We start from the raw sequence: 11,986 nt of genomic DNA on the forward strand, positions 1-11,986 counted from the left end.
GGACTTTACTGGACAATAACCATCCTCCTACAAAACCATTTTTGGCTGTTACACTCACGACAAACCTGAGAAGAGACATTTTCATCCCAATCCAAAATCCAAGTGCAGTATGGTCACACATATTCTCTAAGCCTGAACAGACAGGCCAAAATAAAGCTTCTTTGGGTCACTTTGGGGGTATGCTGTTTAAATGCTGCATGCGTCCTAAGAGGCCAGAAGCCACACCGAAGCCACAGTCTAGTCCTAAGGACTAGAGTGCAGCTTTGGCGCAGCTTCTGGCATCTTAAAATATGTGTGCCATTTAAACAGTATACCTCCAAAGTGACCCAAAGCAGCTTTATTTTGGCCTGTCTGTTCAGGCCCTGTCAGATCTTGACTAACTCAGGTATCTTCCTAAAACTCCAAGTAATCCTTTAATTGTGCTACCCAGACATTAGTACAAACAGTAATATTTTGGCAGTGGAAGCTAATGCTATACATAGCAATGTAATTTTTTGAGACATAATGAAACTGGAAAGAAAATTCTTTGAAATTATTAAATAGGATATTTTCATAATTTAGTCTCAAAGTAGGGAAGACTATGTAAAATCTGATGCATATTCTTAACAGTTCAGTCTAAAATATCTTTCCCATAACATTTTATTTCATAACATTTCAGGAAAAAAATAGATTGAAATCAATTAAGCTTACTTTTTTGCTAGTTTTGTCTTTCAGCAACTCTGAAGAATCTGCAGCATGAACAGATCAATGTTTTAAAGGGGTTGGTTCACAATCCGCAATCTAAAATAAGCACATTGCAAAACCAGTAGACAATCATTAAGCTTTGTTGATTCTGTAAAACATCTTCCGCTCTCCAAATATCCACCCTGCTCTTCTTACTCAAACAAATACAAAGAAAGAATAGTCAGTTTTTTCCATTTAGAAAGTTCTTATTAAATCTTCACTTTTCACTCACGTAGTTCATTAATATTTTGATTCAAAGAGCACATCTGAAATCAACCTAATCCATTCCAAGATTAACAGCATTTGTGACACATTTTGGTGCAGATATTTGCACATTGATCTTTGGCTGCACAAACTTTGTTCCTGGAACCATGCTTGAAATGGCATCTCTTATCACGAACACAGCAACCACAGAGTTATCTTTCCCTTGTAGCATGTCCCAGCCTTGGGAAAGAACCCTATTATTTTGTAAGCGAATATATCCCCACCTTACCCCATCTGCTGAAAAATGAAAGTCAGCCCTGCTATTTCACATTGTTTTTTGTTAATGCACACTGCCAGGCTTGGCTCCAGAGGCCAGGCGTTTCCCAAGGTCCCAAAGCTGGCGTGACAAAAAGTCCATAGCCTCCAACCATGCAGCCAGTCTTTTCTTGCAAAGAGCAATCAAATTCAGAAAAGGAGGAGGCCTTGCTGGTTTTGCCAAAGGCCAAGAAATGGAGGAGATAGAACTGACCAGTTCATGACAACAGTTACAAGGCAAGAGTACAAACTGTCTTAAAAGTAATCCAGCAAAACAAAAAAACTCAGGAAAGCAAGAAAAATAATATTGTAGATTTAAAGGGTTTTTTTAATCAGTAAAGAGCAAGAGAAACTACATAAATCCAAAACAAAATATCATAAACTGGAGCAGCTTGACAGGCATAAATGTATTATACTACACCAGTTATCCATGGTTTGCTTGATTTGTGTTAACAAAAAAGACATACAAATATGGCATTAGTATAAACCAGGTTCGTACAAATAGCTGCAGATAAAAATGATTTGTTTGACCTAAACACATTTTAACCCAACTAACAGCAGCTGACAAGTCAGAAGAAAGTATTTCTCCATGAGTGGAAGAATGAAGAGACTTTAATTGTGACAGGTTTGCCCTACTGGGAGTAAAGGATTTAAAATATGGATTTTGTCATCAAGAGAAAAAAAACCCTCTCTTTAAAGATATCAAGGCTACAAATGAGAATAAGATAGATGCCATGCTAAAAATAAATGAATAAATTGAACAAAGGTATTTTATGAAGTTGTGGGAGGAGAGGGCTATTACAGACACAACAGAAGAAGCTTCTGTCTGGAGTTAAAGAGAGTTTCCCTCCTGGTTGCCAGTGACCTTGGAGGGTTACACACACACAAACACATTCCAAAAAATGGTAAATGTTGTGGTCCAAAACTTTCCCCAACATCCCTCACTTTTCCACATACCCCAATTTTGCACAGGAGGCAGTATTGCTACATTTTTGTATTTATAATAAATTCTCTCCTTATGCTATAGGACCTTATCACACAGGAAGCAAATTGCCCAAATCCCGTAGATAAACGGGGTTTATATCCCGGGAAAATCTCAAAAAATTGGGATTGTTTTCAGGCATGTTGGGCTAAATGAGCATTAACCTGACATTAACCTGTGCAGAAAGTGGGCAGAATTGGTAGCTTTTTTACTATCGGGGAAATCCTGAAAGTAAAAAGTGGCCGATTTTGCTTTCTTTCTGCATGGGTTAATGTTGCCTTAATGCTCAATTAGTCCAATGTTGTCTGAAAACAATCCTGCTTTTGCAGGATATTCCCGGATTTAAATCCTATTTATGCACAGGATTTGGGCACTTCCCTCCCGTGTGATAAAGTCCATAGTTTGACAAAGCTTCTCAGCCTGTTTGAAATCAAGGGCATGCTTTACTAATGGCACCTGTGTTTGACCTGTTCTGATGCAGTTTTTATGTTGACAAATATAGATCCGCACATTTCTAGTGGTCCTGCCAATACAGACTAAATTTCAAGAACATTATATATTATATCAGAGGCTTTTAACAATTGCTAAAGAAAAACAAAGAAGTGACAAGGCAGGCTTAATGTTGAGCATTAAGGAAAAAAATAGTGACCGCAGAGGATTTGCAGAAATTCAATATAGATGACAAGGAAGTTGAGAAAGAAATAGTTCTAAACAGTTTGCTTGCTGCACAGACAAATTCTTTTAATTAGCCAGCAGTTTCAGACTTTCTCCTTTCAGAGACTGTTTCTACCTCCCTTCATGTGCTAGCAACTGTAATAGATTGCAAAAGATCCCAAAATATGTTCTAGGAGACATGCTCATTCCAAATATCAAGCCTGTATCACAGTATCAACCTGTATGAATAAGTGCATGCATCATCATTATTATTATTAATATTGTTGTTGTTGTTATTATTAGAGACACAATAATGTTCTAGTACCTGTATAACAAAAGTAGGAAAATGTACATGTGAAAGGAGGAAAAATAACCACATTCAGTCTTAAGTTTCTATAAAAGTTGAACAAAGGTCCAAATATATGTCCAGTTGTAAATTTTGTCGATTCAACATTCTTTCAAATATTGCAAGTGTTGTTAGATTTTCTATCCATTGAATGGTGGAGAAGAATTATATTTCCATTAATGAAATACAGTGTTAATCTTCTGGCAATCAAAAGAGTGTGAAAAATCCACTTCTGTTGGCCATTTGTTAATTTCCAAGAAACAGGTAAATAATTTAAAAGAACATGTACAAAATCCAATTTACTCATGGGATAATTTCCTCCCAAAACATACAAATTAAGGAAGCATTGGCAGTATTGTATCACCAACAATTTACTGATTTAGAAAGCCCTTTCTTGACTAGACATTTTGGTGAGCATAATACCAGAAAGAGCCATTTCTGCTGTATAAGATGTAGTTGAAGGGCTATAGCCATATTAGTTATAGATGCTAAAACCAACACTCATGGATTAGTCAGAACTGGATATTTAGTTCTCTATTCCATTCTTGTTGTAAGCCTCACATGTCATATTTACTTATAGATAACAGAAATTTATATGGTTGGTTTGGCTACTTGGTTGGCCTCGATCAATGTCTTTAATATTAAGTGAACCTTGGATTCACTGAAAGCTGCAGGGCCAAATCTGGATTGTAACAAATAAAAGTGTGTGTGTGATAACACACTCAGCATACCTTTCAAAGCTGCACGTTTCTGGAAATGACTAAACTGACCCGACATTAGTACAATGAAAAAGTCATCTCAAATGAATGAGCTTAGATGCTGTAACAGGTCAACCAAATTCTTGTTGTTTAATTTTAATTTTGTTGCATTTTTACTTCCAAGGATAAGTGTTTGTGGGATTTTTGACTTCATATCCCAAAATAATTTGGTCCACAGGTGGTGGGAGGGATTCCTTAGTAGTGGGAGGGAGCAACGTGTTTGTGGTGCAATTTTTGGTGGTGGCCAAACTTTTTCTGGAAAGTTTGCCCACCATTACTGATGTTCCTGGGAACACATTTTCAGAACTCTTGGAACAAGTAAACCTCAAATGATTAAAATTTGTAGGAAAAGGTATAAAGAAAGCAAATTACCTTCAACTATTTGTCGACAAAAAATGACAAATGGTTGCATCAAAGAAAGGCTCATGTATACAAAGCTTAGAAAAGTTATTTTTTGGACTACAGTTAATTTAGTTCCCCAGCCAGCATAATGACTAGCCATGCTGCCTGGGAATTTGGAAAGCTGTAGTTTAGTAAGTAATTTTTCCAAGCTCCTCAAGTGCTCTCCAAGCCCCTTATGACAATATAGATGAACTTGAATCTCCAGCCACAAAAGGCCTTGTTTACAGCTGAGCTATATAAGAGCTCTTCTTTACCCATTCAAGTTTTGTCTAAGAAGCTAATCCCATGAACGAATACATTGGTTTACCTCTTCTGGCTTAAATTCAGGATTTAGGATGCCCCCGGATGTTATCATACCTAAATCACCACCTATCTACGCAGGATGATGCCACCTGGATGCATCCCAGGTCGAAACCTCACTCACTATTTTGAAGTCAGGGAGCTTCCAACTTAAAAAATTAGCCGGCTGAGCGAGGCTTCAACCTAGGATGCCTCGGGTCGGTGACATCCCCCCTAGATTGGTGACGATTTAGGTATGATAACATCCGGGAGCATCTTAGATCCTGAATTCTAGCCGGAAGAGGTAAGATGGCTGGCTTATTTGTTCATGGGATGAGCAACTAAAATGCTATTTTTTTTAAAAAAAAAACTTTCATGTTCCTTCTAAGTGGTGGGTGCTTTATGAAAGTGAAGGTGATTGTGTTGAGGAATTTCATGGACTGAGAACAAAAATTCAAGAGCTCTGGGAAGACAAATTCAGTTATACTTTTGTCTGTTCAAATGTGCCATAAAATGAATGGCACATGAGCAATACAGAAATAAAACAAGATGATGAGGACATACAAAATTCCATCAGAACCTGGATAAGAGCTATTGGAGGTAAAAAAACAAACAAACCCTACCATTGGATGAAGCAAATAGCAAGCCAATTATATCCTCCACTGCCTGTTTTAAATGAAAAATGGTTAAACTAAACAGCTTATCATATTGGATTCCTTTTTAATTCTTCTTTTGAAGGAGACACCTATGCATAATAATGCATTATATTTAATGCTGCATAAGAATGGGGTTTTAAAATGCTTCCTTTTCCTACTGAGTGTTTGCCTTTAATTTCTTTTATTAGACTCTTGGTAATAAGCCATGCATATGTAATATTGTGCTCCAACAGATCCTCTGGAGGGACATAACAGGGGCAAATCATATATATTAACAGTGACAGCACCAGTCTTTATGAAGCCAAATTGTCACCATCCACACACAAGAGGGAGGTATCTGTAGGTCAAAGGAACCCCAAGATTTCCATAAATGGTTTTTAAACCTATTTGTGGGTGTTATTACACTGTGTAGCCCCCCCCCCAGAGTAGAAGCCAGCACAATGTACTAGCTTGAACATTGGACTATGACTCTGGAGTCCAGCATTCGAATCCCAGTTCAGCTATGGAAACGCACTGAGTGTCCTTGGGCATGTCACATTCTCTCAGTTGCAGAAAACCATGTGATAGGTTCACCTTTGGGTCATCATAAGTTGGAAACTACTTGAAGGCACACAATAACAGCAAGTCACTGGAGGACAAAAAGTGGGCTGGACAGGTTCAAAAATGTGGGTGGTAGGATTGCACAGACATACACAGAGAGAAATATTATTTTAAAGAGAACAACTGGGATTCTTTTTGGCTCCTCTTTCCACATTTATGCAGAGCCTCTTCAGCCTCAGCATTCTCATTCTGAATGTCTGCATTGCTACATACATATCTGTCATGCAGTGGCTGCAGTCTAAGTGCTAAATCACAGCTCAGACTGAATTTCTGTACCACTTCAAAATACTTCAAACACAAATGCCTTGCAAGAGAGGCAGCTCCTATGAGTCACCGAATTAGTACCTGCCAGTGGGAATGAACTTTAATGGTACATGCACTCATGCGTATACACCACTCATCATCTCACGACCAGTGACTCAGTGCTGAACTGTCCTCCACCCTGAGAGATGCTCAGCAGAGAGGACAGAAGTAGACAAGATATATTTTTATTCTTTCTGAAGATAAATTAACCCACAACTTTGCTTACTGCACCCTGACATTTTAGAGTTCTGTTTTCCCCTTCCCACATTGTTAGGCTAGGGTTGCCAGATGAAAATCAGGGCAGGGCACCTGTACCTTTAATGGCTGTGCAGAAGAGCACCAATGAATAGCTGGTACTGTAGGCTATATTTCAGAGGAAGGACCTGGCAAAACTAGCTCTGAGTATTCCTTGTCTAAGAAAAGCCTATGAAATTGATACAGTTGCCATAAATCAACAGATGACTTGAAGGTGTACATGTGTGCACACACAGAGAGAAGAAATTTCGCAGGTGCAGCTTGCTTGAAAAGCAACACCTGATGAGATTCCTGCTTCTGTTCACTAATGCAACACACAGGATCCCTGTCTTGTGTTTCACCTGGCAATACTACTGGGTAATGCAGCAGCCTCGAACCTCTTTGACCAAACCTTGTAATTTAATATGCAGCTACGTCCTTCTGTGGAAGACACAAATTGGGCCAGGCCCAGAACTTGAAAAATTTTCTTTTTTGGCATACAACTCTCAGAATCCTGGAATTTATGGAACTGTAGATCAAAATGGAGTTTTTCCAAACTCTGCCTGGCGGAAAATGTCTTGAGTGAAGAGATCCTTCAGACTTATTCCTTCCCCACCCTCTTCCATTTCTTTCTTTATTTTTCATAGTACACATAGTATTTGTAGTTGTTGTAGTGTTTGGTAATGCTGTTTCTAAGTAAATATAGGCATTACTGACATCAAACTGGAAATTAGGGGGGAAATGACTGTACTTCAGTGTGGGATTTAGATCTAGGTAAGTGGATTACTCCTACTGGAAATAGAAGTAAGCAGTTCCACAATGTTTGTACTCAGCAAGGGGCTACCATGACATTACTACATAGAGGAGCCTGTGGAATGACCATTGCACATCGGGGCCATTGTACAATGGCACTAATGCACATCCAGGCAACAGCTAGGGACTTCCAACTTGCAATGGTAGAGCCCAATGCACATCAAGACACTTTTGCTGCTGCCCTGAAATACATCTTCGCAATTCACTAGGAGAGTTCACAGCATCTCTGCTACATAGCTAAGCATCTGTAAAGTTATGCAGGGTAGACCATGATATAGAACTGCAACCAATATTTCTAAGCTAACTGATGGAAGATTACTTTTGCTCAAAGTAATCAAGCAACCTGAAAATGCTGGAAAAATAACAAGACACTTACTGCTTATAGTTATCAGCCCTAGCTTTCTCAGAATAGTATACTGAACACCAGCAGCATCTTCAGCTTGGCGCCATCTTCAGCTCAGTGCCCAGGGCAGAATTCTTCTGAAATAAACATTCACCACAGGAAACACTTACAATATCCACATGCTTTATTTTGCATATAAACCTCACATATTTGCCTCTTAAATGGCTGAGCCGCATAGGTTAGTTTGCAGTGTAACCCTACACATATTTACCCAGAGGTAAGCCCCACTATCCTCAATGGACCTTATTTCCTAGTAAATATATGTAGCATTGCAGGCATAGTTTCCCTAAAGTAATGCCTGAAATAGGAAAGCCCTTTTAAAGTTGCCACTTCTTTTCCTTCGCAAGGTCCTTGCCTCTTCTTTAACAAGGGTATTACAGGTGAAAATTAACAAGTGGCATTTTTTGTGGAAACAAAATCTTGGAAAACAGTTTAGATTTTTTTACTCTTAAGAACACAAGAACCCTGCTAGAAAGCAAAGTTGGCAGATTAATATCTCAGACCACCACAAACCTCTCAAGCCTTTCTTAATGCTCTTCCCCACCCCCAGGCTGTAAAAAGTGCTGCCATTTTTATTTCCTGACAGGATGCCTAAGGAAGTGGATGAAGGTCCCTCTTGAAATGCTTGCTTAACAGTGCATCAAAGTTCATCCGACAATATTTTTACAATATTCTTTTCTCTATGATGAGGGAGGCATGGCTTCATACATTTCTATTTGTTTAGCCTTAGCTCAAAACACAAGAGCCATAGCACGGTATGAGATGGGAAGGTGGCAAAAACAAGCTGGCGTCCTGTTCATTAGCCTCGTCTTGACTCATTAAACCAATTGTTTAATGGTGAGTCAACACAGAGATAAATCTAATGGATCCAATGGGTCTACTCTAGTCAGAGTTAAAAGAAAATTCAGGCCATACTCTTTTAGGGTTATTTCAGATATATATGTTTTTCAATTGAACTGATAGTCAAAATCCTGTTGGGGATTTGCACATATATAAAGACCATAGTTATGCTGTTATACAATTAATCCCATCCTGACCCCGACGCCCAATTTTCACTTATGGGAAGCAGCCTCTGCAATGGATGGGGATCTACTCATCTGTTGATTGGGAAGCTGGTGACTGAAGATCATACCCCTTCCATGGCTGATCTCTGGGGTAACAGGAAGAAGCAAGATCCCCATCACAATTCCCCCTTGTGCTGGAGGTTGCTCACCCAGGGAGTGGGATTCTTGGTCTTCTGCTTCCTTATTAGCAGAGGAACAGACCACTGTTGATGCTGATTCCTGGTAAGTGGAGATTGGGGGACTCCCACAATCCTTATGTAGCCCCTAAACTAAACTAGAGGTTACATAGGAAGAATTAATACAAAACAATCCCAAGTGCATAACTCTAAGTTGCGCATTCATAACTGCCCAAAAGGATTCTGGCTGAAGTATACAAAATAAAGCATATACTGTGATACTTGATGTGTGCAAGTATTCACACACACGCACACACACAAATGCAAATAAAACAGAAATAGAAACCATAGCGCTGATACTGGGCAGGGAACCGTCTAACTAAAAGGATTGCATGTACAGCGCTGTGTAAATTTACAGCGCTTCATAAATAAAGGTTAATAATAAATAATAATAATAATACTGATAATACATTCCAAAGCAGTCACTCTCAGTGTTCAAGCTCAGTACTTGCAGTAAAGCAGTTGCAGAGCTGCTTGTTTCCTTAGAGTCTAGCACTAGAGGGCAGCATGGTAACATGGAGATTATTAAACTACACCTTAAACTAGTTAGATAGGCCTTCCCCAACCTGGTGCCTTCAAATTTTATGTCAATACAATTCCCAGAAGCACAGCAACACGGCTGGAGGACACCAAGTTAGGAATGGCGGAGTCAGAATGCATCTTTCTTGCAACAGTCAGGGCTGCTTCACATTGTAGAAATGTAGACATGCCCATAGCATGTGTGATGGGTTACTCAGGATGACAACCTTAATGGTTTGAAGCCTGAGGCGAGCAGTCCCATATTAATTCACAGGGGCACATAGTGGAGATACATTGGGATATAGCCACGGGCTGCAGAGACCCAGTTGGTGTCCACCACTATATACCTGCATCTCATTTTCATGTACAGTGGGCTCTTGATATCCACTGGGGTTTGGTTCCAGGACTCCCCATGGATACCAAAATCCATGGATGATCAAGTTCCATTATATGCAATGGCATAATAAAATGGTATTCCTTATATAAAATGGTAACAATTTTGGATTTTTTAATATATATATTTTCAATCCTGGGATGGTTGAATCTGTGGATAAATAATCCATGGATAAGGAGGGTCAACTGTATATTAGTTGTTGTGGAGACATGCTGGAAAACCATCTTCTACATTTCCTATGAAAGGGAACTTTAAAAAGAAAAATGGCCATCCTATGAATATCAGTACTTAATAGTCGCTCTGGTGAGCTAATATAACATTGACACCTCTCTCTTTCTCTCATGTGGTTGATTCTCCCAGTGGTTCTTTGGTTACAACATATGGGCTTTGCTCTGGTACAACAACAAACTACCATTTCCAGAATTCCATAGCATTGAGTCATGGCAGTTAAAGTGGTATCAAACCGGATTATTTCTGAAGTGTGGATACAGCCTAAAGAGATTATTGCACCCAGGAATCCCAGCAGAGGAGACACAGGATCTAAAAGACAAAAACTAGTGTTAGTGCTTTTACCCATGCCCAGGCTGTAGGCAGCCTATATCCACCCGGGCAGCCTGTCTGCAACCTGGACTTCTCCTGCAGCTTTTTCAAGAATGAGATTTTTCCATTCTTGAAAAAGCTATTGGAGAAGTCTGGGTTGCAGGTGGGCTGCCCAAGTGGATACAGGCTGCCTACAGTCCGGACAGGGGTAAATGCGATAACATCCGTTTTCGTCTTTTAGATCCTGCGTCTCTTCCTGTGTGCAATAATCTCCTAGGATTCTATGGTTCTAAAGTATTAAAACGATTTAATTTAACCTCAGGAAGGGGGGGGGCATCATGTAGAGGTACAAATAAATAAATAAATCAGAAAGGACAGGAACAAAATCCAGCAACTTTTTCATTTTTCCTGTCTGGATGGATAGATCAACTCCCTGCCAAATCTGGACTGTTTGAGAGTAGAGCTACTAGTTTGCTTTGAGGCACAGTTTAAAGTTTAGATTACTACCTATAAAATACCTATGCGGGCTATTGGAAAGACTCGTTGGCAATGCTGTGAACAGATAGGGCTTTGGTCTGATATAGTCTCATCTTATGAAAGGATACAAACAAAAGTAGCAAGGATGGGCCATGGAACTCTTTTTTTTAAGAAAGTGAAAGTGTATCAGTTCAACTCACCTTGCTCTGGATCTTGAGGAATCCACATCTTTCGTGTGTCTGTGGATGCCTACAACCCAAGCCAATGGTTCAGATATCATTGAAGTTATTCAGGCAATTGCTTTTCAGACATGGCTTCCAGTCCATGGTGTGGGCAATGTGTTTATATCAATTGTAATTCCTGTCATAAGCCTTAGAGCTCATTCAGACTGGGCAAAAGCTTCATGATTTGGCGGGCGTAGTACCTGTAGGTATCCAGAGGGTGTTCAACATTCAAACATAATACAGTTGGCCCTTGGTATCGGTTGGAGTTTGGTTCCAGGACCCCCTTATAGATACCAAAATCCATAGATGCTCAAATCCCAAGATATACAATGGTGTATTGAAATGGTATCAATTATATAAAATGGCTAAATCAAGGTAAAAAATCAACATATTATCAAGCCTTGGATGATGGAATCCATGCATGCAGAATCCCTAGATATGGAGACCTGACTGTGTGTCCTATCTTTGTCTAATATTTGTGAAAAGCTACAACTTTTTAAACCCAGGGCAGGAAGTGTTTTTTTCCCTCTCCTCTTCTGAGATTTTCCAGTACAGGCAGAGATACTACTACTACTACTACTACTACTACTAATAATAATAATAATAATAAATTAAAGTCCCAACCCATCTTGATTATCTCAGTTCCTCCTGTAATTCCTGGATAGTCCTACTGATGACGTGTTGAAAGAGGAATATGAACTTTCCTACATTTTGGTATTTCATCTGCATTTCCAGGGAGGAATGTGACCCACATTATTCCTCAAGTAAGCAAGGAAAAAAGGCCACACTAGTATGATGGGATGCAGGGATGGGAACAACCACTGCGAGGTATACAACTCAGGAACACAATAGCCCAGCATTTACCAGGACTGTTGGTCATCTGGAGAAGCCCTCAGATCCAAAGCTATCTTTAAATTGAC

The 11,986-nt window shown here is 39.4% G+C and overlaps 1 protein-coding gene across 2 annotated transcripts in view; it reads right to left on the reverse strand.

Annotated features, from left to right (window-relative positions):
- Nucleotides 1-796, reverse strand: part of ALLC (allantoicase) — a 20,342-nt gene extending 19,546 nt beyond the window's left edge. Inside the window, exon 1 of one of the 2 annotated variants that reach the window (XM_042444946.1) lies at nt 691-796. The gene's annotated coding sequence lies outside the window, so the exon portion shown is untranslated. The remainder of the gene's footprint in view (nt 1-690) is intronic. The other variant, XM_042444947.1, reaches the window with a different exon arrangement.
- Nucleotides 797-11,986: the final 11,190 nt, after the last annotated feature.

The sequence above is a fragment of the Sceloporus undulatus genome, chromosome 1, assembly GCF_019175285.1.
Source record: "Sceloporus undulatus isolate JIND9_A2432 ecotype Alabama chromosome 1, SceUnd_v1.1, whole genome shotgun sequence".
Lineage (NCBI taxonomy): Eukaryota > Metazoa > Chordata > Lepidosauria > Squamata > Phrynosomatidae > Sceloporus > Sceloporus undulatus.